Source organism: Macaca fascicularis, chromosome 11 (genome assembly GCF_037993035.2).
Source record: "Macaca fascicularis isolate 582-1 chromosome 11, T2T-MFA8v1.1".
Taxonomy (NCBI): domain Eukaryota; kingdom Metazoa; phylum Chordata; class Mammalia; order Primates; family Cercopithecidae; genus Macaca; species Macaca fascicularis.
In genome coordinates, this window is record NC_088385.1 from 100,030,577 (window position 1) to 100,054,103 (window position 23,527).

Here is a 23,527-nt window from a genome sequence, read left to right on the forward strand (position 1 = left end):
CAAAGACTCAGATTCTGGCCAGGCTCAGTGGCTCATGCCTATAATCCTAGAGCTTTGGGAGGCCTAGGTGGATAGATCATTTGAGCCCAGGAGTTTGAGAACAGCCTGGGCAACACAGTGAAACCCTATCTCTACAAAAAAATACAAAAATTAGCTGGGCATGATGGCATGAGTCTGTAGTCCTAGCTACTCAGGAGGCTAAGGTGGGAGGATCACTTGGGTCTGGCAGGCAGAGGTTGCAGTGAGTGGAGATTATGCCACTGTACTCCAGCCTGGGCGACAGAGGGAGACCCTGTCTCAAAAAAAAAAAAAAGCCAGATTTTTTCCATGTCTGTGCACTGCCACCATCATTATGATGGCCTTATCTTTGACTGGTTCTCTTCATGGAGGCAAGGGAGCTATGGCAGCTATGACCTTCTTTTCTACAGGTCTTGTTTTAGGAGCAAGAAAAACATCTAGGAGCTCCCCTTGCCTGACCTGCCATTGTTTTATTTCACATAACTGGGCCACTTTCCTCCTCCAAACCAATCACTGGCAAGCTGAGACAGATCAGAATTTAATCCCGAGACATACAGGGAAGAGATGGGTAATCCCTTAAAATTGGCTGTTTACCAACAAGAGAAAGTCGACAAATGCTCTGGGCGAGGAAGCCCTACTGTCTGGTCCAGACAGAAGGAATTACTCTCTAATTTTGGAGGGTGGTCATATTTGAAGACAGTTACTGATGAAGACCTATTAAATTCAAAACAGTTTAAAACAGGACTGTGTCCAAAACAAAGGGGTGGATTAAGTTATCTCTAAAATTCCCTGCCAACTGTTTAATGCTGTGATTCTGTTCTCATTGTTTTCACTGTGGAAACTGCTTGCAATTTGGAAGCGTGCATGTCAGCAATGCTTGTGCTGCCAGCAAAAGTGCACAGTTGCTGATCTGTGTGCATTTCCCTAAATAGCACATTTGTGGAAAACTGAGTCACGGGGATTCTAGGTACTGTGAATCCATTATCTGCACAATTTTCTGAATGCCTTACATCTTAGACCCTGGCGGCTTCCGTGTAAATAAACAAACTGTAATGAGACAACAGTTGACGCATAACATGGAATTGGCCAAAGCAAAGCAAGTTTGGTTAACCAATTTTCCTCTGGCAAATTGTTCCCTTTTTTTTCTTTTTTTGAGACAGAATCTTGCTCTGTCGCTCAGGCTGGAGTACAGTGGCATGATCTTGGCTCACTGTAATCTCCGCCTCCTGGGTTCAAGCGATTCTTCTGCCTCAGCCTTCCGAGTAGCTGGGACTACAGGCGCCTACCACTATGCCTGGCTAATTTTTGTATTTTTAGTAGAGACAGGGTTTCACCATGTTGTCCAGGCTGGTCTCGAACTCCTGACCTCGTGATCCACCTGCTTCAGCCTCCCAAAGTGCTGGGATTACAGATGTGAGCCACCTTGGCCAGCCATTGTTCCTTTTTATTTATTTTGGGCTGAAAGCAGATGATTATGTTAAATAAAGCAACAAATTAAATGTGATGTTAGTGCTGCAATGGAGGAAAACTTGCAGAAAAGTTGATCTGACTTATTTAATCAAGTGCAGAGTCATGACTGTGCTACCGGGGGAGCTATTCAAATAAAATACAATCTATATGCCTTCCACCTGAGCAACCCAAGTTCTTACAGCGCTAACTAGAGAAGGTGCAGTGGAGTGTGGGAGGACCGGATAAAGTTATTTCTGTGGCAGTTAAGTTTCGATTACTTGTAGATCCATAAATCATCAGCCAAGGCTCTTTTTCTGTAGCAGTGAGTGTAGGGAGAAGGAGCTGCATGCAAGTGGTACTGCAGGGACAGAATCAAAATCATCAACACTTAGCAACTGATTGGATTTTCGGAGCAAGAAAGAAGAGTTGAAGATAATGTTGAACTTTCTCACTGGTAGATTTCACTAACATTATTGAGCAATTACTGTGTGATGGGTACTACGCTAAGTGCATTATATAATTATTATATCTCTTAGTCTCCCAGTAGGTCTATTAAGTAAGTACTATTGTTTTTGTTTTAGAGACAGGGTCTCGCTCTGTCACTCAAGTTGTAGTGCAGTGGTGCAATCTCAGCTCACCATAGTCTCAGGCTCAAGCAATCCTCCCGCCTCAGCTCCCCAAGTAGCTGGGACCACAGGCATGTACCGCCATGCCTGGCTAATTTTTGTATTTTTGTAGAGCCGTGGTTTCGCCATGTTGCCCAGGCTGGTCTTGAACTCCTGACCTCAGGCAATTTGTCCACCTCGGCCTCCCAAAGTGCTGGGATTATAGGCATGAGCCACTGTGCCCAGCCAGTAAGTACTATTGTGATTTCCATCTTACAACTAAGAAAACTGAGGCTTCATGGGGTTAATTTAATAAATGTTAAAGATGAGATTAAAATCTAGATCTCAATTCTTTATTCATTGCCGCACTCTTGTCTTTCTGATGGGGAGGAGGAAAATGAGGAGTTTCCATTTAGACTTAGTGAGTTTTAAATGCTGCCAGGACATTCAACTGAAGATGCCCAGCAAGATGTAGGAAATGTCAAACTAAGTTCAAGAAACTATTTAAGATTGAGGATAGATCTGATAGTCATTTGCTGAAAGTTCAAGTTAAAGTCATGAGTTTGCCCTGGGAGACTCTGAGTTCTACTGCTTCAGCTTTGTTGTGTGGATTTTTTAATGCAACTCAAGCATTAGGAATTAAAAGAAAAATTGATTGATCTATAAGCTGGGCTCAGTATTTTTCCCATACCTTAGTTTATTGCTTCTTCTCTTTCTCTTTGTACTCCTTTTTAATAGGCCCCTCCTTTAACTTTCCCTATCTTGATTTTCCTTCCCTTAATCTTTCTCTTACTAGGTACTAGGTGCTTCTTCAGTGGGCAGCTGTTCACTATTTCATCCATTTCCTCCCCATTGCCTTCACCATTTCATTCACACTCTTTCTTAGGCTCCATATGAAAAGCCTCTTGCTTCTGTTGCCCAGGCTGGAGTACAGTGGTGGTATCATAGCTCGCTGCAGCCTTGAACTCCTGGGCTCAAGGGATCCTCCCACCTCAGCCTCCTGAGTAGCTGGGACTGCAGGCATGTGCCACCATGCACAACTAATTTTCAAATATTTTGCAGAGATGGGGGTCTTGCTAACTGCCCAGGCTGGTCTTGAACTCCTACCTCAAGCAATACTCCTGCCTCAGCCTCCCAAAGTGCTAGTATTTCAGGTGTGAGCCACCACCCCGGTGACCAACAGTAATTGTATGCTTCAGTCTCTTACATCCTTACCCTTATCTTGTGTCCTTATCATCATCATTAATAGGTCATTTGGCCAGGCACAGTGGCTCATCCTGGGCAGCCCAGCGAAACCTCATCTGTACAAAAAAACATAAAAATTAGCCAGGTGTGGTGGCACATGCCTGTGGGCCCAGCTACTTGGGAGGCTGAGGCAGGAGAATTGCTTGAGGCTGGGAAGTCAAGGCTGCGGTAAACCGAGATCATGCTTCTGCACTCCAGCCTGGATGAAGGAGCGAGACCCCGTCTCCAAAATAAGATAAAATAAAAGCTAATTTGTCTCAGGCTTTGAATTAATCTGCATTAGCTCATGTTATTGTTGCAATAACTCTATATGGTAGGTACTCTCAGCCCTGTAATACAATAGGTTTGAAATGACTACTGACATACAGAGGTTTGAAATGATGTTACTTGCCCAAGTCTCATGGTGAATGGAGGAGCAAGGAATGGAACTTAGATCATTTGACACCAAAGCTCTGACCACCGTACAGCACTGCACTCTTTAGCCAAATTAATGTTTCTGTCTTTCTTACCTTTGACCCATTTTATTCCACCTGATTGATGTATTTTCAGCATTTTCATTAAGATAAAGAATACAACAATTATTTAAGTAGCTAATCCTTAAATATACTTCTATAAAATGTCCTTTAAGTTTCATTTTCTCCTTATCACTCCCCAAACCCACCAGAACTACACTTCATGTTTTCCCAAGCATGTGTATACACAAGGCATCCACCTGCTTTTATATGATATCCTTTCCTGTTCATCTGAACCCAGTAAGGTTAAGAAAGAAAATGATTTTACATTTTAGAAGGTAGAATGCTACAAAAGAATATGAGACACAGACACTTTTGTAAAAAAAAAAAAAAAAAAGAGCTTGTATGAAATACCTTATGTATACACATAGAACAGTTAAATCCTGGGCAACATGAAAAAACCCTCGTCTCTACAAAAAATCCAAAAATTACCTGGGCATGGTGGCACATGCCTGTAGTCCCAGCTACTTGGGAGGCTGAGGTGGGAGGATCGATTGAGTCCTGGAGGTCGAAGCTGCAGTGAGCCATGATTGACAGGGTGAGATCCTGTATCAGAAAAAATAAATAAATAAAAATATAATAAGAAAAAAGTAAAGTACGGTGAGTGACTGAGTGTTCTAAAGAAACATAAAAGCAACAATCCCTGGAAGAGGTAGACCTTAAGGATGAGTGGGATTTGATGGGAAGAGGGTGGAAGCCAGAGTGAAGACAGAAATCAATATCTCATCACTGACAGCTATTTATCAAGCACCTCCATGTGTTTGGCCATTAAATTAAAGTTTTGAGGATAGAGATAGAAAAGCTGCTTGCCGTCTTTCTCCCAAATACTCTGTGTTTGGGAAGGGCTTAAACAGATAGCAAAATACACAGTGACACAAAGAGGCACACAATACACAGAGCAAGAGTTTCAGGCATTCTGAAAATGCAGGGAACGTATCTCAGTAAGAATGGTAAGCCCTGGGACAGAGGGTGAGCGGTTTACATGGATCAAAGGGCTCACTCATGATAACGACAGCCTTCTCTAAGCCAGGCACTGAATAATATGGATACAAAGAGCCCAGAGTCATCAAGAGGAACCAGGAACTCTAACATGATGTGTGGAGCAGGCTATGAAAAGAGGGGTACCTTTCCCAGTCAGAGGCATCAGAGAAGGCTTCCTGGTGGAGGTGAGTTGGAATCACGTGCAATCGTGCAGGCGAGGCAGGGAGAGGACACTTCTGAGCAAAGAAACGGGTTAGAAGATGTACTGGTGCGTAGGGAGAAAGAGGGCCTCCAGGTCACTCAAGGATTGCTGTGAGAGCACAAAGTGTAAGGCCAGGAACAGTGAGATGACATGGAAGAGACAGGTGGTGACTGGCTGCCTTAGGGAGCCTGGGCTTGATATTGAGCCAGGGAAATGTTTTAAGCATCCTTTAGGTTAGGGAATGTTATTAATCAGATTCAGGTGGAGCCAAGATTTTAGCAAGCTTCAAACACCAAACCGAGCAAATCTTCCCTCTCTGTGAGTTTGCTGTGATCACTGTTCTTACAGTTCAGAGAATAACTGTGCTCTAGATATTCAGCTCAATTCAAAGTGGAGCTGCTGAAAAATTTATTAGTGCTGGAGTGCAGAGGATGCTGTTCATGGGTGACTAGCATTTCAAAGGGCTGTAGATTAAAAGTGAGAGGTCTCTGAAGTCCAATTTCAAAACCCAGAGCCTCTCCCCCATTTATCTCCTACTTCCTACCAATCCTGGAATGAGTCTGTAGACCCCTGTAACTTCTTCTCAACTTGGACATCTTTTCTTCTCTTTCTATTATCAACCCTTATATTCCCTTGGGGTCTTTTCTTTTTCTTTCTTTTACCACTTATGATGACCACATGGTCATACTATGGGAAATGCAGAGCTGAATCCCATTAGCATCCATTGAGAGCCTGCTGTGCTCCAGGCATTGTTTGGGGGCATTTTAAAGCATTATCTCATTTAATTCTCCTAACAATAAAAGGCAGGTGTCATTTTACATGAAGAATTTGGGGCACAGACAGGATAAATTACTTGCCCAAATTCACACAACTAGTAATGGACAGAGGTTTTTCACATAAGCTTTTTGGATGTGGATTGGAACACACTGTTCTCTGTGAATTCCCAAAGCTCTTGGGATAACAATACAAACCTTTGTCATGACCTACAAGGGTTTGGATGGCGATTCCTCTGCTCTCTCACCCTACAACCAAACCCAGACAGATGGCATCCAGGGCCCAAGGTCCTGGCCACTCTGCTATGCTGGCTCTGGGTTTTGAAACAGTTGAGTTAGGATCCTTTATATACAATGAGTTACAAATCATATTCTGTGAGTTTCTGATCTAAGCTCACAGTTCTTTCTTACCAAGGAGACAATCAGCAAACACACAGACAACAAAGAGCTGCAGGGGAGTAACAATAACCTCCAATAGGTTCTTAGTTGGAACGGACCCATCACAACAGACAGACAAACAGGAGAAAAACAGAAGTTTATTAATATGGACATTTTATACACACATATACACAGACATCCAGAGAATGAGTTTTCAAAGAGGTGGCTTTAAGTTCCAGTTTCTTCAACATCTGGAACATCTTCAACAAAGAACAACAGATTTTTAGAGAAGTGGCAAGACAACAAGAAGGACTTTGAGTTTCTGTGAGCAGGCTGGCAACTCGAGGAAAGGCAAACAAACAGCAGATAAATGCTAGTTAGCAAAGCCTGCCGATGTAAATTCCTCTAGTACCGACTCTAGACTGATGAGAGTCTAAGTGGTTAACATTTTCTTGCGGGGGAAAGGTGGGGGTTGGTGGCCAGAATACTTTTTGCCTTTGTAAATCTATGTCCTCCTTTTGGGCAAATGGAGACAGAGACCTCTGCTGTACCTCTTTCTTCTTGAGCATCTTCAGCTCAACAATCCTTCATATTTTGGGGAAGATATTCTGGTCTCCCATAGAGCCTTTCAAAGAAGGGTCAACTCGGGCCTAGATTCCTCATCTCTCACTATTATCTGAGTTTCAGTGTCTCCCACCCTCCTCTGAGTCCATACTGGTCTGTGGAAGAAGTCTGCTTCCCTGAATAAAGACCCTAAAGTTCTATTTGCACAAAGCTCAGTCTTTATGCTGAACTTGGCTTTATTACTGCGCGGCTGTGAGATTTTCGTGTTGTCAACTATCCTATCTCAGTTTCAGTTTCCTCATCTGTGCAAAATCAGTCATCCCCAAAGTGTTGCCCAGATCAAAAATTTTAGAATTCTATGAAGAGCTTTACCCACTAGTAGAAGAGAGAATTAATAAATTCATCAATGAGGACCCCATTTGCACTATGGTCCAGTATAATTATTTAAACTTTCTATCTTTGTGGCATTTATAATTACTTATTGTAAATGAAACTGGTGTGAAGGACGCTCATTTTCAATGCCTTTAATTGTCATCCAAAGGTGCTTTCCATCTGAAAAATTCCATGATTCTAAGTGTGTATCAATTTCATGTCAGGCAGGATCAAAGGCTTGGTCAATATTATTTTTTCCACAGTGAAATTGTGTAAGGTAGGAGATCCTACTTAAGCTAACAAATGCGTATCCTTCACAATGGAAGAATAAATAAAAGTATAATTTGTGGATTTGCTAATAGTTTCTTCCTGCTAAAAATATTAACCTCTTCTATTCCTTAACAAGAACTTAACACACACAGATTTAGCTTAAAAGTTTTGGGAATTTTTGGTGTCTTGAAGTATTTTCCGCAAATTTATTTATCATCTCCAAATTTGATCTCCGTTTTCTGAATGTTCTTGATGCTACATTTTCGTGTATTCATCAACTTGAGATGTTTGCTCCTTTTTTTTTTTTTTTTTTTTTTTTTTTTTTTGAGACAAGGTCTCACTCTGTCACCCAGGCTAGAATGCAGTGGCACGATCATAGCTCACCACAGCCTCTACTTCCCTATCTTAGGTGATCCTCCCACCTCAGCCTCCCAAGTTCCTGGGACTACAGGTACAGGCCATTGTGCCCAGCTAATTTTGTATTTTTTTGTAGAGGCAGTGTTTTGGCATGTTGCCCAGGCTGGTCTTGAACTCCTGGGCTCAAGTGATCCTCCTGCCTCGGCCTCCCAAAGAGCTGGGATTACAGGCGGGAGCCACCACACCCAACCTTTTCTATTGTTCTCTTACCTCCCCAACATTTTCATATTTCCCAGATCACTATTATCTGCAGAGAAATCTCCATCAAATATTTCATTATTTGAAAGAAGCAACACCAATAACGAATTCACTCTCTGTTTACTTGGACATGAAAAGCTACCCCAAATTAAGACCTGACATTTTCTCATCTACTTCTTTGCAATAAAAATAAAATTGAAATTAAATTGGGATAAGTGCAACACATTGTATCTAAGCAGCCATTGTCAAATTGTTTCTAAACATCAACAGTAAAAGCTCTAATCTGAGTCAATTTTAGAACGCACTTATATTCCAAAGGGAAATGAATTTTCAAAATGGTATAGGACTCAACATTGCATATTTTAGTCTTCAGGCCAAGCAGGGAAATGCTAACAAGCTACTTCTTCCAGTTTTGCTATTAATGCAGATTGATGTAAAACTACCTGCTGTGGGCGAAACACTCAGCCTCTGCAAATGGTCTCATTCGGAAACTGTCAGTGTCAGGGAAATGTGTTTCTCTTCCACAGTTCATTGAAATGGAGATGGCATGGAATGGAGTAAAGGGATCTGCTTTCTAATGAGGCAAAATTAGATTCATTTGAATTGGTGCATGGACTGAAATGAAGGGAAAATCCCACCAGTGCCTATTTTTACCTCCTTAGACAGCCTTTGAGCAGCTAGGCAGAGTAAAACCACACATGCTAAAAATTTCCCACATTGATACAGAATTCATGAGGAAATTATTTTCACACTTTAATGGAATGGGTCTATTGCTTACATTATACAATGTAAGGGAAAAAATTATAAACTCAGAAGCACATTTCCATATTTCTCATCAACTTAGTTTCTTTGATACAAACATAAGAAACTACCCCAACTATTATAGAGCACATTTTGCAACTTTCACTCATGCATAGTACTCATGTGACATCAAAAGCAAAAATATCAAAGCAAACACACAGACCACAAATGAAAGCAAACCTTTATAGCGTATCATTCAGTGAAAAATACATGTTCTAAAGAGTTGTGATATATGATACTATGGAACTATAATATATTCCAGTTTCTACAATTTCAGTTCTTTTCAGATTTGGTGTTTATAAAATAACCTAGTAAAGAAGTGGTAGAAGAAAGTGAAGTTTTACACAGTGGATTATGTGAAACACAAACTAATGAAACCAGCCAAAGTTTCTGAGTTCTTTTTTTTTTTTCCAGCCTTCCCCCAGCCAAATGAGTTTTTAATTCACATAGAACTTTTTAACATCATCTATTTAATTATCTTATATTTTAGAATAATAGCATTCTCAGGTTAGTAGTTTTCAGACTTTAAATGTTCAGGACAGTAAAATTTCCCAAGGCAGTACAAAGAGCTGACACAGAGTTGCCACACTGTTAATTTTGCCAGTAACAACAATAACAAAAAGCTACCATTGCCATCATCTCAGACAGGAAAGGCTATTTCAACACCAAAAATGTAGGAAGTTCATAATGTCAGAATACAAAGGAGCTCTTCCCAAGAAATACAGTTTGTTAACCATAGATAATTTTAAAGGATATACTTATAGTTTGATATACATTTAGAAACATTTATAACATTAAAATTTATTTTACACTATAGCAAATGTTATGTTCCCTTGGTACAATTTTTTTTTTAATTTGATAGCACTATATGTATTTCATACTCTGGTATTTGATAGCACCCATGATGAAGGGCTCTAAGGTGTAATTTGTTTTGGCGTTATATTTTTATCACTGCCATCATCAAAAATTCTGTTTTACAGATATGAGCAAAAATAAAAACACCATTCTTAATAGTGTTTTGGTTTTTTATGTTTTTTTGCTTTTTGAGATGGAGTTTCACTCTTGTTGCCCAGTCTGGAGTTACGGTGCGATTTGGACTCACTGCAACCTCCGCCTCCCAGGTTCGAGTGATTCTCCTACCTCAGCCTCCAGAGTAGCTGGGATTACAGGCACCCGCCACCATGCCCAGCTAATTTTTGTATTTTTAGTAGAGGCGGGGTTCCACTCTGTTGCTCTGGCTGGTCTCGACCTCTTGACCTCATGTGACTCATCCACCTCGGCCTCCCAGATATGCTGGGATTACAGGCATGAGCCATCATACCCGACATAATACCGTTTCAATTATTCTGACATAGTCTAGGCAAACCAATATGCTAAGGAACAGTAGCTCCCACATTCTCAAGTCCTTCCTTTTACCTTGCTTACAATGGGCCGGTAGGAAGGCCAGCTGAGCCAGGGCACGTGGGTGGCTGGGACTCCGCAGGAAGTAAGCTCAGGGCTCTCCTCAGTTATTGCCCCTCATTTTCAGGGCAGAACCATATGGTCTCCTTGCCTTCCAGAGAGAAGCTGGAAATTTTTACAATAGGTTCTCTGTGGGCCAGTAAAACTCTGGCCCTTCCCGGCATTTGGGAACCATTGCTATGTGTTATTTAGTCTTTGAATTCCTGAATTTTGTGTAATCCAGAGGAGCCTGAGACTCTGTGTGGATATGAGTTGAATCCACAGCCATCAAAAAGCACCTTCCCATTGGTAAGTTAAACGCAGTAGAAAAAGCACTGGTTTTTCTGGATAGAAAGCACTCGACAGAAAAGTTGGGTTCAAGTCTCTATTTAACATAGACAGTTGACTCTTGAACAATGTGGAAGTTAGGGGTGTTGATCCTTCCTGTAATTGAAAATCCAAGTATAACTTTTGACTCCCCACCAAAACTTAATTACTGATAGCCTGCTGTTAACCAGAAGCCTTACTGTTAACATAAATCGTCGATTAACACATATTTTGTATGTTTTATGTATTATATACTCTATTCTTACAAATAAAGTAAGCTAGAGAAAAGAAAATGTTATTAAGAAAATCGTAAGGATGAGAAAATATATTTACTGCTCGTTAAGCGGATAATCATAAAGGTCTCATCCTCATCACCTTTACATTGAATAGGATGAAGAAGAGGAGGAAGAGCAGGGGTTGGTCTTGCTGTTTCAGGGGCGGCAGAGGTGGAAGAAAATCTGAGTATATGTAGACTCACACAGTTCAAACCCATATTGATTAAGAGTTAACTGTACTTGGTTTCATAATGTTTTCTAATGTTTTTCTCATGTTCAGATTGGGGTTGTCGGGAAAAAGACCACACAGATAAAGTGCTGTCAAGAATTCTTGATAGAATTCTCATCATATTCTATCAAGGGTACATACTATCAATAGAACATTGCTATTGATATCAACCTTGATCAACTGGTTGAGATAGTGTTTGTCACATTTCTTCATTGTGAAGTTACCCTTCCCTCTTTCCACACTACTCTTCAGAAGGAAGTCACTTAAGGAATGGGAAGCTATGTTCCACCTCCTTCAGGGTACAGTACCCTCATAAATTGTTTGAAATTCATTTGCATGGAAGATTTGTCTATTCTCTTCCATCTATTTATTTATTTGACTATTTATTTATATCACTATGTTGTCATTAGTTTTCATTTCAACTGTTCTGATATGTGTATAGTAATGGTCTTAATTTGCATTTCCCTTAATGGCTAGTGATATTGAACATATCTTCAAATGCTTGTTTGCCATCTTCATATCCTCTCTGGTGAACTCTCTGGATGTCTTTTGCCAACTTTCAACTGGCTTCTTTTTAACGTTGAGTTTCAGAGTTCTTTATATATTCCAGATACTAGTCCTTTGTCAGATGTGTGATTTGCAAATATTTCTCCCAGTCTTTAGCTTGTCTTTTTATCTTCTACAGGGTCTTTTGCAGAGTAAAACTTTTAAATTTTGATGAAGTCCAGTTTATTATTTTTTTAGTGGATTGTGCTTTTGGTATCACATTCAAAGACTCTTCTATGTTCTCTTCTAAAAGTTTCATAGTTTTGCATTTTACATTTACGTCTATAATTCATTTTGAGTTAATTTTTGTATAAGGTATGAGATTTAGATGAAGATTTATTTTTGTCTATGAATATCTAACGAGCCAAGAATATTTTTAAGGAAGTGATATCAATGGAAATGAACTCTAAACCAGATGGGAAGAAAATGAAGATGGGGCCAGGTGTGATGGCTCATGCATGTAATCCTAGCACTTCGGGAGGCCAAGTTGGGGAGATCCCTTAAGCCCAGAAGTTCAAGACCAACCTGGGCATCAAAGCGAGACCCCCATCTATACAAAACAAACAAACAAAAAATTAGCCTAGTGTGATGGTGCACATTGTGGTCCCAGCTACTCTGGAGGCTGAGGTGGGAGGATCCGAGCTACAGGCTGCAGTGAGCTGTGATCATGCCACCAAATTCCAGCCTAGGCAACAGAGGGAGATCCTACCTCCAAAAAATAAATAATAAGTAAAGATAGAAGAAGGCTGACAGATAATTCTTAAGCATTGGAGTTCATACTTAAGGTAAAATAAATGTAGCTATGGGCTGGGCGCAGTGGCTCATGCCTGTAATCGCAGCACTTTGGGAGGCCAAGGTGGGTGGATCACCTGAGGTCAGGAATTCGACACCAGCCTGGCCAACATGGGAAAACCCCGTCTCTACTAAAAATACAAAAATTAGCCAGGCTTGGTGATACATGCCTGTAATCCCAGCTGCTCAGGAGGCTGAGGCAGGAGAATGGCTTGAACCCGGGAGGCAGAGGTTGCAGTGAGCCAAGATCGCACCACTGCACTCCAGCCTAGGCGACAGAGCAAGACTCCATCTCAAAAAAAAAAAAAAAAAAAAAAAAAAGTAACTACAAAGCCAGTCAACCAATGACTAAGAAGTAGATAGTAGTTGGAGATTTCAGAAAGAAAGCAGGTACTGGTGGTGTAAATAAAAAACCCAGTAGTGGCCAAGGGGGTGACTGGCTAAGATGAGGTGGAGTTGGGTAAAGAAGTTAAGGAACTGGGATATCAGGGTGTAGAGAGGCCACCTGTGAAAGCTGAGGTCAGAGAATGATGCAGGAGTGGGTGGAGAGAAAGCACATCGGTCAGGGGCTCAAGCGTTTTTGAATGAGCAGGAGTGAGTGGAGGTCAAGGAGATGACTGGTCCGAGATCGGGGGAAGGGAGCAAGAGGAGACAGTGTCAGGAGGGAGGGAGAGAAATGCTTTGCAGTCAACAGTGAGGAGCCAGCGGGATGCTTTTTCAACTTCTTGGCCTTAGGGTGCAAGGGAGATGAGAAAGAAAAAACAAAACAAAACAAAAAACTATCCTGTCCTTGAAGAGGCAGTGGGGAAGGAGATGTCCTCAGAAGACTTTCAATGTCTGTTGCAGCAAACAGGTGAAAGGAATATTTGGAGAAAATGCTGAATGAGCTGTTCACAGGGCAAGAGGCAGGAGGGCAGTTTCAGGAACTCAGAAATACCAGGACTAGGAAGAAAGCTTTGAGTCAGACTGGAAAGCAGAGCCCAAGTGACAGAGCTGCCCTTGGTTACCATGAAATTCTGAGGGAAACATCGTTGTTAGACCGGGCCTGAAAGTCAAGAGTGGAAGTTCTAAGAGTCCTCAGAGAAGAAGAGGGTGAGCTGATATTCAGGCCTCTAACTGAGATAATTATGTGAAAGCAGTTTGTTTATTTGTTGTTTATTTATTTTGAGACGGAATCTCGCTCTGTTGCCCAGGCTAGATTGCAGTGGCACGATCTCGGCTCACTGCAGCCTCCGGTTCCCGGGTTCCAGTGATTCTCCTGCCTCAGCCTCCAAAGCAGGTGGAATTACAGGCGTGCGCCACCACATGGCTAATTTTTTGTATTTTTAGTAGAGATTGGGTTTCACCACATTGGCCAGGCTGGTCTCAAACTCCCGACCTCAGGCAATCTGCCCGTCTCAACCTACCAAATTGCTAGGTTATGGGCCTGAGCCACTGCGTCTGGCCAAGCACTTTGTTAATAAAGCAGTGTCTTAAAAAGCTGGAAATCACTAGCTATAGTTAGGTGGTGAAAGGCATTACACAAAGCAAATTAATATGTTTGATACTTGTTGTCTAGAAATTATATATTTATGATTATATCTACACACATGATAATATTAAAAAATATCCATTGTTGCTGGGAGCAGTGGCTCACGGCTATAGTCCCAGCTACTCTGGAGGCTGAGGATGGAGAATTGCTTGAGTTTCGGAGTTGGAGGTTACAGTGAGCTATGATCATGTCACTGCACTCCAGTTGGGGTGACAGAACAAGACCCTATCTCTAAAAAATAAAAATTAAAAATCCATTGGCCTAGACATAACAAGTTCATGGTTAGTTATATAGACAAATATATAAATACACACATACATGTTAGCCAAAAATGGTAAGTTCAAGCAGCTGTAAAATAAAATGCAATCAGACATTTTATGGCTTGTGTTTTAAGGCCCTGGCTCAATTCAGTCTGTCCTCTCACTGGTTCCTGCTTCTTTCTCCTTTGTTCTACTTCTATTTCTCACCATGTTTTGACAGGTGAGGTTGTTCATGCAAAGGGATCCAACAAAAATACAGGAATGCCACCTTTGCCTCCTCATCCAGGACAGAGCAACCCTCCCTTTCCTCCTTGCAACAAAGCAGGCAAAACACACATTCTCCTACCACCCCACCATGAAGCCGAGGAGCGAATGGCAGTGATGCTATTGTTTTGCTTGCAGGGAGGGAATTTTTATGCAATCAATAAGTCACCTGCCCTCTTTGCCCAGGATCAGCTCTCCACCCGAACCCCTGTGAGCTTCAGTGGTAGAATACTTCAAGCTTCAGCCAGCACAAACATGTCACAGCAAGAGGGACAGCGATTGTATTTGCACACACAATTGGTTTAAGTACAGGCTTTATTTGATCCTTAAAAAAAAGAACAGCTTTGGTATTACATTACAACCAAAGGAATTTAGCCTTTAACCTGCAGTTTCCCTGCTCTCAGTGATATAAAACCTTTTTCTGATAAGAGGTGAGGCCCAGTGAAATTTTCTCCTTTTCCCTCATTCCCAGAGGTGAGGTAATGAACTAACAACTTAATTAGACCCTGTTTTATACCAACTAAAATAATAGAAAGGAGTCTTTGGTAACATGGAAAAAATACCCCCAGGAACTCCAGGCATCATAATACAGAGAATACGATTAGAAGTAATCAGGATATGGAAAGATATGTTTATCCTGTAGATGCTTCACCCTGAGGCCATACCATTTTTATTTCCCTTCCATTGGGCATAATGGAAAGGACTTGAACCCTCTGCAACGGACTGAATGTGCATCCCCCTGAAATTCATATGTTGAAGTTCTAATCCCCAAGGTGATGATATTAGGAACGGGGCCTCTGGGAGGTGGTTAGAGTTAGATGAAGTCCGGAGGGCGGAACCTTCATCATGGGATTAGTGCCCCATTAACAGGTCCCAGAGAGATCCTCTGCTTCTTCTAGCATGTGAGGTTACAGTGGGAAGATGACCGGCTATGAGGAAGCAGGCCCTCACCAGACACTAAATCTGTCAACACCTTGATTTTGGACTTCCCAGCCTCCAGAACTGTGAGAAATAAATTTCTGTTGTTTATAATCCACCCAGTCTATGGCATTTTGTGATAACAGCCTGAAGGGAATATGACATTCTTCCCCTCTGCCCAGCTCTACTGAGAGCTTGAGAGCTAGGACTCTAGAGGACACCTGAGAGACAGGCTAGCTGGAGAACAAAGGGTGATAGGTTTTTTGTTTTTTTTTTTTTTAACAAAGGCCTTCTTGTTGCCCACCAAGGAGGAGGATTCTCATAGACTAATTTCCACCAATGGAAAAAAGCATGAGCAGCTTTGCACCATCTTCTGAACTCTGTGTCTCTCCAATCATCACACAGCAAGGTTTTCTTTGTTTGTTTGTTTGTTTTTCAGGTAATGGTCTGTGTATTTGTTTTCTATGCTGGGTGACAAATTACCACACACTTAGCAGCTTCAAGCAACACATGCTTATTATCTTACATGTTCTTTGAGTCAGGAGCCTGAACACAGCTCAGCTGGGTTCTGCCTTTAGGGTCTCACCTGGTGGCAATCAAGGTGTTGGTCAGGGTTGGGTTCTCATCAGAGGCTTGACCAGGTAAAGATCTCTGTCCATACTCCCTCAGGTTGTTGAATTTATTTTTTTGCCACTGTAGGGTTCACGGCAACTCAATTCTTCAAAGTCAGCAAGAGAGAGAGAAGGAGAGAGAGACAGACTCTACGTGGGTCTACTAAGAGGATAGAGTTCTACGCAAAGAGATTGGAAACCTCGAGAGATAGAGATCCTGGGGACCACCATAAAGTCTGTCTGTGTCTCTCTAGTCTAGAAATTTAAAGGTATAGCCAAGGAGTTCTAGAAGCAACATTTGTAGAAGAATCATAAAACAAGGGTAGATATTTTAAGTCTACTCACATATGCACGCACCCTAACCTACAAATAAAGTAAAGGTAGGAGTTTCTCTTGGTGGTCAATGGCATGAGATATTGTAGTCATACGACATGGCTTTGAATCTCTGATCTATAATTTATTGGTTGCTTAACTTTACTAAGCCTCAGTTCTCATCTTTAAAATGGGAATCATGGTACTTATCTTTGAAGCTGTTATGAAAATTAAATTAGATAAAGTAGACAAAACACTTAGCACAATGCCTGGCATAAAAGTGCTCAAAAAATGATTGCTATTTGTATCCAGGTAAGATCCTGAGGTGCCTCAAACAAGGTAGAATTTTATTTTTTCAGTTTTATATATTTAATTAACTAATTAATTAATTTTTGGAGACAAGATCTCCAAAAGTCACTCAGGCTAGAGTGCAGTGGTGCGATTATGGCTCACTGCAGCCTCTAGCTCCTGGGCTTAAGCAATCTTCCCACCTCAGCCTCCTGCATAGCTGAGACTACAGGCATGTACCACCATGCTAACTTTTTTTTTTTTTTTTTTGTAAAGCTGGGGTCTCACTATGTTGCCCAGGCTGGTCTCAAACTCCTGGGCTCAACCCATACTCTCACCTTGGCCTCCCAAAGTGTTGAGAATACAGGGGTGAGTTACTGTACCCAGCCCAAGGTATGATGGTCTCTAGACACAGATAACTTATTCTTCAAGGTTGGGTTCCCTTCTGAGACCTAAGAGGTTTGACACCATTTTGGCTCCATGCTTTCCTCAAAACCATGGTCTTTTTAACCTCCTGAGTGGCTCTACCAGGATCTCAAGCCTACCTTTTCCTGCATCTTCATCAATGGAACCAGTAAACTTTTGCAAAGCTGAGTTCAAAGTCCCTACAGACCTTCAAACTTCATAACTGGAATGCCCTGGAGGAGGCTGGCCTCTTTCCTACCCACCTATGCTTCCATCCATCCTGTCCTTAGGCAGAAACCTACAGGTCCTAGCTCACTGTCTTAGCACAAGCTTCCTATATGCTAGACCTGCTTAGACCTTGGAACCTGGCTCCTGAGATGGATCCACTCAATTATTCACTCACTAAACACCTAGGCAACACTTACCATGTGCCAGACACAGAGCTAGTTTGAGAGAGAGAGAAGAGTGATGAAGACAGAGCCCTCTCTTCAAGCAGGCTGTTGGCCAGTGGAGCGGCGGACACACACCAACAGAGTAAAGCCAACCCTTGACTTTGGACAGGAATATATCGGACATCTTACACCAACCCCTCAGCCTGTGAAAATGCAATGATCATCCGGGCCCCTTGCTTTCTCCCATGTCTCAGTTCCATCAAAATTCATGCTTCCTGTATGGTCTCACACCACTTATGCATTTCCAACTTCTACTACAGTTTTATGCCTCACATGATAAGCAGTTTTTCTGGTAGCTGTTTAGTAAATGTTTAATACTTACTAAAACATTTCATACACCATGTTTTCCTTTCTCCACAGAACACATGTAATGGACTTATGGACTCATTCACTGCATCCATCTTGGACACTGCCCAGCTTCATGTTCCACTCTCCCATTTATCCCAAATTTCTGAGGATTTCCTGGCTAAGAACCATCACTTTCCAGAGCTCATTATTTTCTGTTATTTGACTCAGCAGCACAAGCAGCTGTCTTTTAAAAAAGCAGTGTTTTCACCAAGAAATAAAGTGTTTTCTATTCCAGAAGAGTTCTTTTATGCACATAGGTGAACAGACAGTGCAGAGCCATACTGAGGTGTGTGTGCCTTGTTGTCACTGTCTCTCCTCTGGGAGGAACACTAGGCTCCTGTACGCCAGGCTTCCCACAGCCCAGGAGGAACACATCCACGCCTTGCCAGTCATTTGCATCTTAGTAAGACTAAAACTAATAAAATTAGTAATAAAGCTAAATATATATTGAAGGATTACAGTATGCCAAACATATATGTATCGTGTTATTTGGCCCTCACAATCACCTTTTGAGCTAGGCACCAGCACCTCCTTTAAGGGCTCAAGAAGCTGAGGTGTCAAGATTTTAAGTCATTTGCTGAAGGTCACACAGCTAGAAAGTGTAGTGGAAGAGTCAGTCCCCCATTTGTCCAATGCAGTACCGTCGTCCAAGTGTGAAGAGGGATGTGCGGGTCTGAGAACAAAGTTAGCTTGCTTAATACTTTGTCCAAGGTCAGCCCTGGCTCCAAGCCCAAGAAACAAGACAGGATCAGCAGCCACAAGATCCAACAGTCAGCCAGGCTCCCATACTGCAGGAGTCTCTATCACAGCCCAGATCTGCATATGGGCAAATGAAAGCTAGCAGCGGAGTACCCAGGCTACCTCTGCACAGGGAGTGACTGCAGAACTTCAAGAACAAAAGAGAGGCAAAAGATGTGGGGTGGCCTGGCTGGGAGGGACTAGGGAACAGGGACACCTTGCAGATAACTCTCAGGACTGAGGAGTAAATATCTTTTATTAAACAAAGCTTGTAATTCTGACTCTAAGCCTGGCGTTCCTAACAATGGCAGGCACTGGTGGCTGTAAAAGGCACTAATCAGACACAGTAGATTCGTGTTTACACTGGGAAGGGCTGCTGATCCTGCATAGGCCTTTGAAGCCACCCGTGCTCACACAGATTGTAATGCACTATGAAGTAATGTCTTCAAATAAAAGGGAGGAGTTGAAATAGACCTGTCTAGCCAGTTATTTCTCTAAGGCACTTCAAAGAAGCATTTTCTTTGATCATTTTGACTTTCCATCTATAAGAAATGTGAACATATTACTCATAGAAATTACTCAGAGACCTCAAACTGATGGGGGCTTCAGTTTGACCCATCGCCAGTGAAATGGGAAGGATAAGATAGGGAAGGGCACACTCGTTCTTAAAACTTTCACCAGGAAGTGACCCACATCCTCCGCTCCCTCACATTTCACTGGCCAAAGCAAGTCACCTGGCTCATCCAACTTCAAGGGGAACAGAGAAGGACCATCCTGCCATGTGCTGAGGAGGGTGGGCAGATACCCATGACCCCTGGTAAACAGCACTGATGACTAACACAAAGGCCAAGTGACAAGGAGGTGTTTTTAGGAGGTCAAATGAAGGAGTATATCTTTCAAGAAAATAAGGCACTAATGAGTTTTGTTACATCTCCACAGTAATTTCTAAAATGGAATTCCTCCATGAAGGCCTTTAATAGGAGCATTATAATAGTTTAAGAAAACAAAGTGTCCTGATTTGACTAAATTATCAAGGAAAAATGTGGAAATTACAAAACTGGGACCAAAGCAATTTTCCCACGTGAAACAATGAAACAGATGAAACAATCCATCTGTCATTCTGGATTGTTGGTGGGAAAATCCACTGTAGAACTCTACATAGGAAAACTACCAAAACTCGGATGGCACCTTTAACCTTTTCTCCCTGGAACTTGCCTATTATCTTGCATTTTCTCCCAGCAATTTCAACGCATTTTACTGTGTATCACCAAATCTGGAGCTTCGGATAACCTGACGATTACTATTTATGTTTCTCTCACGTGTTACTTCATTCAACAAACATTTATTTTGAGGATCTACTACACGCAGCATTCTTCTCTAGACACTAGGGATACAAAGATAAAACATGGTCCTACCTGTAAGGTACTCATTAGCAAATTTAGTTGGGGGAAGGAAGAACATGAATCAGAAAATTACAGAATATTGCAAAAGTACAGGCTGGTCTCAAGGTAATGAGATATCTCAATTGATTTTTCAGTCAGTTGCAGATCGAATTCTTTGTCCTACTCTTCCCTTCTCATTACCATACTTGACTAGACTTTAAGAATTAAAAAAGGCCAAGCTCGGTGGCTCACGCCTATAATCCCAGCACTTTGGGAGGCTGAGGTGGGCGGATTACCTGAGGTCAGGAGTTCCAGACCAGCCTGGCCAATGTGGCGAAACCCCATCTCTACTAAAAATACAAAAAAAAAAAAATTAGCTGGGCATGGTGGTGGGCACCTGTAATCTGAGCTACTCAGGAGGCTGAGGCAGGAGAATTGCTTGATTCTGGGAGGTGGAGGTTACAGTAAGCCCAGAATGAACCTCTGCACTCCAGCCTGGGTGACAGAGTGAGACTCTGTCTCATAAAAAAAAGAAAAAGAAAAAAAGTGCCCGATATTATGGGAGAGCTGAAATGATATTTATAAGGACATCACCTTCCTTGCAAGGGAGTAGTGTCCCTGTAGGGGCCACTCAGTACACAGGGACACGGCTTGGGACAGTGCAGGTGTGCATTGCACAATATCAAGGCACACTCATCCCCTTACAGGCGTCTTAGATTTATGCAGATGTCAGTTAGGTATCTTGAACCATGAGTACTCCTATCTGTGCCACTATTTGAACTATGAACAGGATAGCCAGCAGCTAACCAACCTTAGTTCTCTGAAATATGTTCATCATACGCTTACTCTTATTTGTATTAGTATGATATAATGATAATCTCTAACTTGCTGAACAATTTTTTTTCAATAATCATCGATTATACATCTAGTCTGACTAAGACTGTTCTAACCACATTGGAAGTCCTAGATAAAGATATGCCACAGTCCTTGACCTCAAAAATCTTTAAAACTAGATGAGGAAGAGGGACAAAAGCATATAAATCAATTTGAGGCTAATTAAATGCTAACTTGTGTAACATTCAGTTTAAATACAATCTGAGTTATGAAGACCAAGAGATCAGCCTTAGATGGGATTTCATCTGGAGCTTAAAGGACATGGAATATTTGGGTAAGCCAGGGGAAAGAAAATGATGAGAATGTGTGACTCTATCGATCTTTGTCCATTACTTCCTGGGCAAAACACCTCAAAGCTACACCTTGCTGGTGGAGAGTAGCAGCTGCTCCTGTTGTCACAGCAAAGAGGGTGGCACAGCTGATAAAGGGTAGGGAACTCTGCCCATCACTCCCTGACCTGCTCTAGCTCCTTTCAGCACATCAAGTTACCCTGTGCCATTGTCCCAGGTTCCTTCCGTATAGAGCAAGTCCTTCCTTCTGCTATAACCTTGCAGCAGTTAAGAATATAGGCTAGTTCACTAATTCTCCAAGTGTGGTCCCCAACACACTTGTCATTTTTAATTTTTTTTATTTTTTATTTTTTGAGACAGTCTCACTCTGTCACCCAGGCTGGAATGCAGTGGTGTGATCTTGGCTCACTGCAAGTGTGGTCCCCAACCAGCAATATGAGCATTACTGGGGAACTTGTTAGAAATGCAAATCCTTGACCCCTGCCCTAGACCTAGTGACTCAGGTACCCTGGGGGTTAGGTCCAGTAATGTGTGGTTTCCCAGACCCTCCCAGAGATTCCAGTGCACACATGTTTGAGAACCACTGGGCTCAGCAGACACCCTGGCTTCAACTCCTGGCTCTGTTGGCACTCGTCAACTCCATGCCTCCATGGTTAATCCTGCTAAATCTCAAAAGGATATAATAGTAGCACCCATCCCCATGGGGCTATTGTGAAGAAAAAATTAGTTAATGCATAATGCAAGGCCCTTAGCCTAATTAATCCTTGATAATTGGTAAGCACTCAATGAATTAGTACAATTATTGCCTGACAAGATTTCCCTTTACTTTTTTTTTTTCACCCAGGCTGGAATGCAGTGGCACAATCATGGCTCACTGCAACCTCGACCTCCTGGGCTCAAGTGATTCTCCCACCTCAGCCTCCTGAGTAGCTGGGACTACAGGTATGCACCACCAAGCCTGGTTAATTTTTTGTATTTTTTGTAAAGATAGGGTTTCACCATGTTGCCCAGGCTGACTTCGAATTCCTGGGCTCAAGCAATCCATAGGCCTCAGCCTCCCAAAGGGGTGGGATTACAGGTATGAACCACTGGGCTTGACTCATTTTCTTATCATAACATGGTTGGAAAATCTTATCTAAAGATATATTTCTCAATACATCTAAAGATGTATGTCTCTGCTCCTTCTCATCTCCTTCACCACTATCATGTCCAATAACACCATTCTCACTGCTCTTTGGCCTACTAGTCTTTTTTTAATAGCATAAGATTTACCATTTTAATCATTTTTAAGTGTACAGTTCAATGACATTAAGTACATTCACATTGTTGTGTTATCATCACCACCATCGATCCCCAGAACTTTTTTTATCTTTCATACTAAAACCCTGCACCCGTTAGGCAGAAATTCCCATTGCCCCTTCCCCTTCTCATTCTTGGAAACCAGCAGTCTTCTTTCTGTCTGTCTCTGTGAATTTGACTGCTCTAGATACTTCATAAAAGTAAAATCATACAGTATTTATCCTTTGTGATTGGCTTATTTCATTAGCATAATATCCTCAAGGTTCATCCATGTTGTAGCCCAGGTCAGAATTTTTATCCTTTTTAAGGCTAATATTCCATTGTGTGCATAGGCCACATTTGTTTCTCCATTCATCTGTACATGCACACTTGGGGTGCTTCCATCTTTTCGCTGTTATGAACAGTGCTCCTACAAATATAGGAGTACAAATGTCACTTGGACTCTGCTTGTAATTTTTTTTTTTTTTTTTTTGAGACAGTATCACTCTGTCGCCCAGGCTGAAATGCAGTGGTGTAATCTTGGCTCACTGCAACCTCTGCCTCCTGAGTTCAAGTGATTCTCCTGCCTCAGCCTCCGGAGTAGCTGGAATTACAGGTGCCTGCCACCATGCCCGACTAAATTTTGTATTTTTAGTAGAGATGAGGTTTCACTGTGTTGACCAAGCTGGTCTTGAACTCCTGACCTCAGGTGATCCACCTGCCTCGGCCTCCCAAAGTGCTGCGATTACAGGTGTGAGCCACTGCACCCGGCCTCTGCTTGTAATTCTTTTGGGCTTATACCCAGAAGTCGATTGCTGGTGGTTAAATAATCTTGATAGCCCCCATCTTTATGGGAAGCCTTACTTTACTGTCTCCTCTGTCAGGGTGGCTTAGCCTCCCCTACCAGAGAGCAGTACATCTTCCTCTGCCTCCGGGAGAATGTCATAGGAGTATCTTGTATTCTTCAAAAACTGGAAACTGGGTGAGTAAAGGGCCAGTTTTCCTCTAAAAAAATACTTTGGCCCCTCTCACCCTAGACTCCATTTCATCAGAGTAAATGGTTTTTACTGTCTGTCTACAAACACAAAGTCCTTAAAGAGAAAACTTTATTTCCTGCCATTCCACTGGTGACAAGGACCTGAGTATAAACGAGGATTACAGG

General features: G+C 41.9%; 1 long non-coding RNA gene across 2 annotated transcripts; it reads left to right on the forward strand.

Moving 5' to 3' along the window:
* Positions 1–1,619: 1,619 nt before the first annotated feature.
* On the forward strand, positions 1,620–18,990 carry LOC107126766 (uncharacterized). 2 transcript variants are annotated; one of them, XR_001483566.4, is made up of 2 exons: positions 1,620–4,995; positions 17,796–18,990. It is a non-coding gene; the product is annotated as an uncharacterized lncRNA (long non-coding RNA). The 2 variants fall into 2 exon arrangements; XR_012420485.1 differs by lacking the exon at positions 1,620–4,995 and adding an exon at positions 10,469–10,534.
* Positions 18,991–23,527: the final 4,537 nt, after the last annotated feature.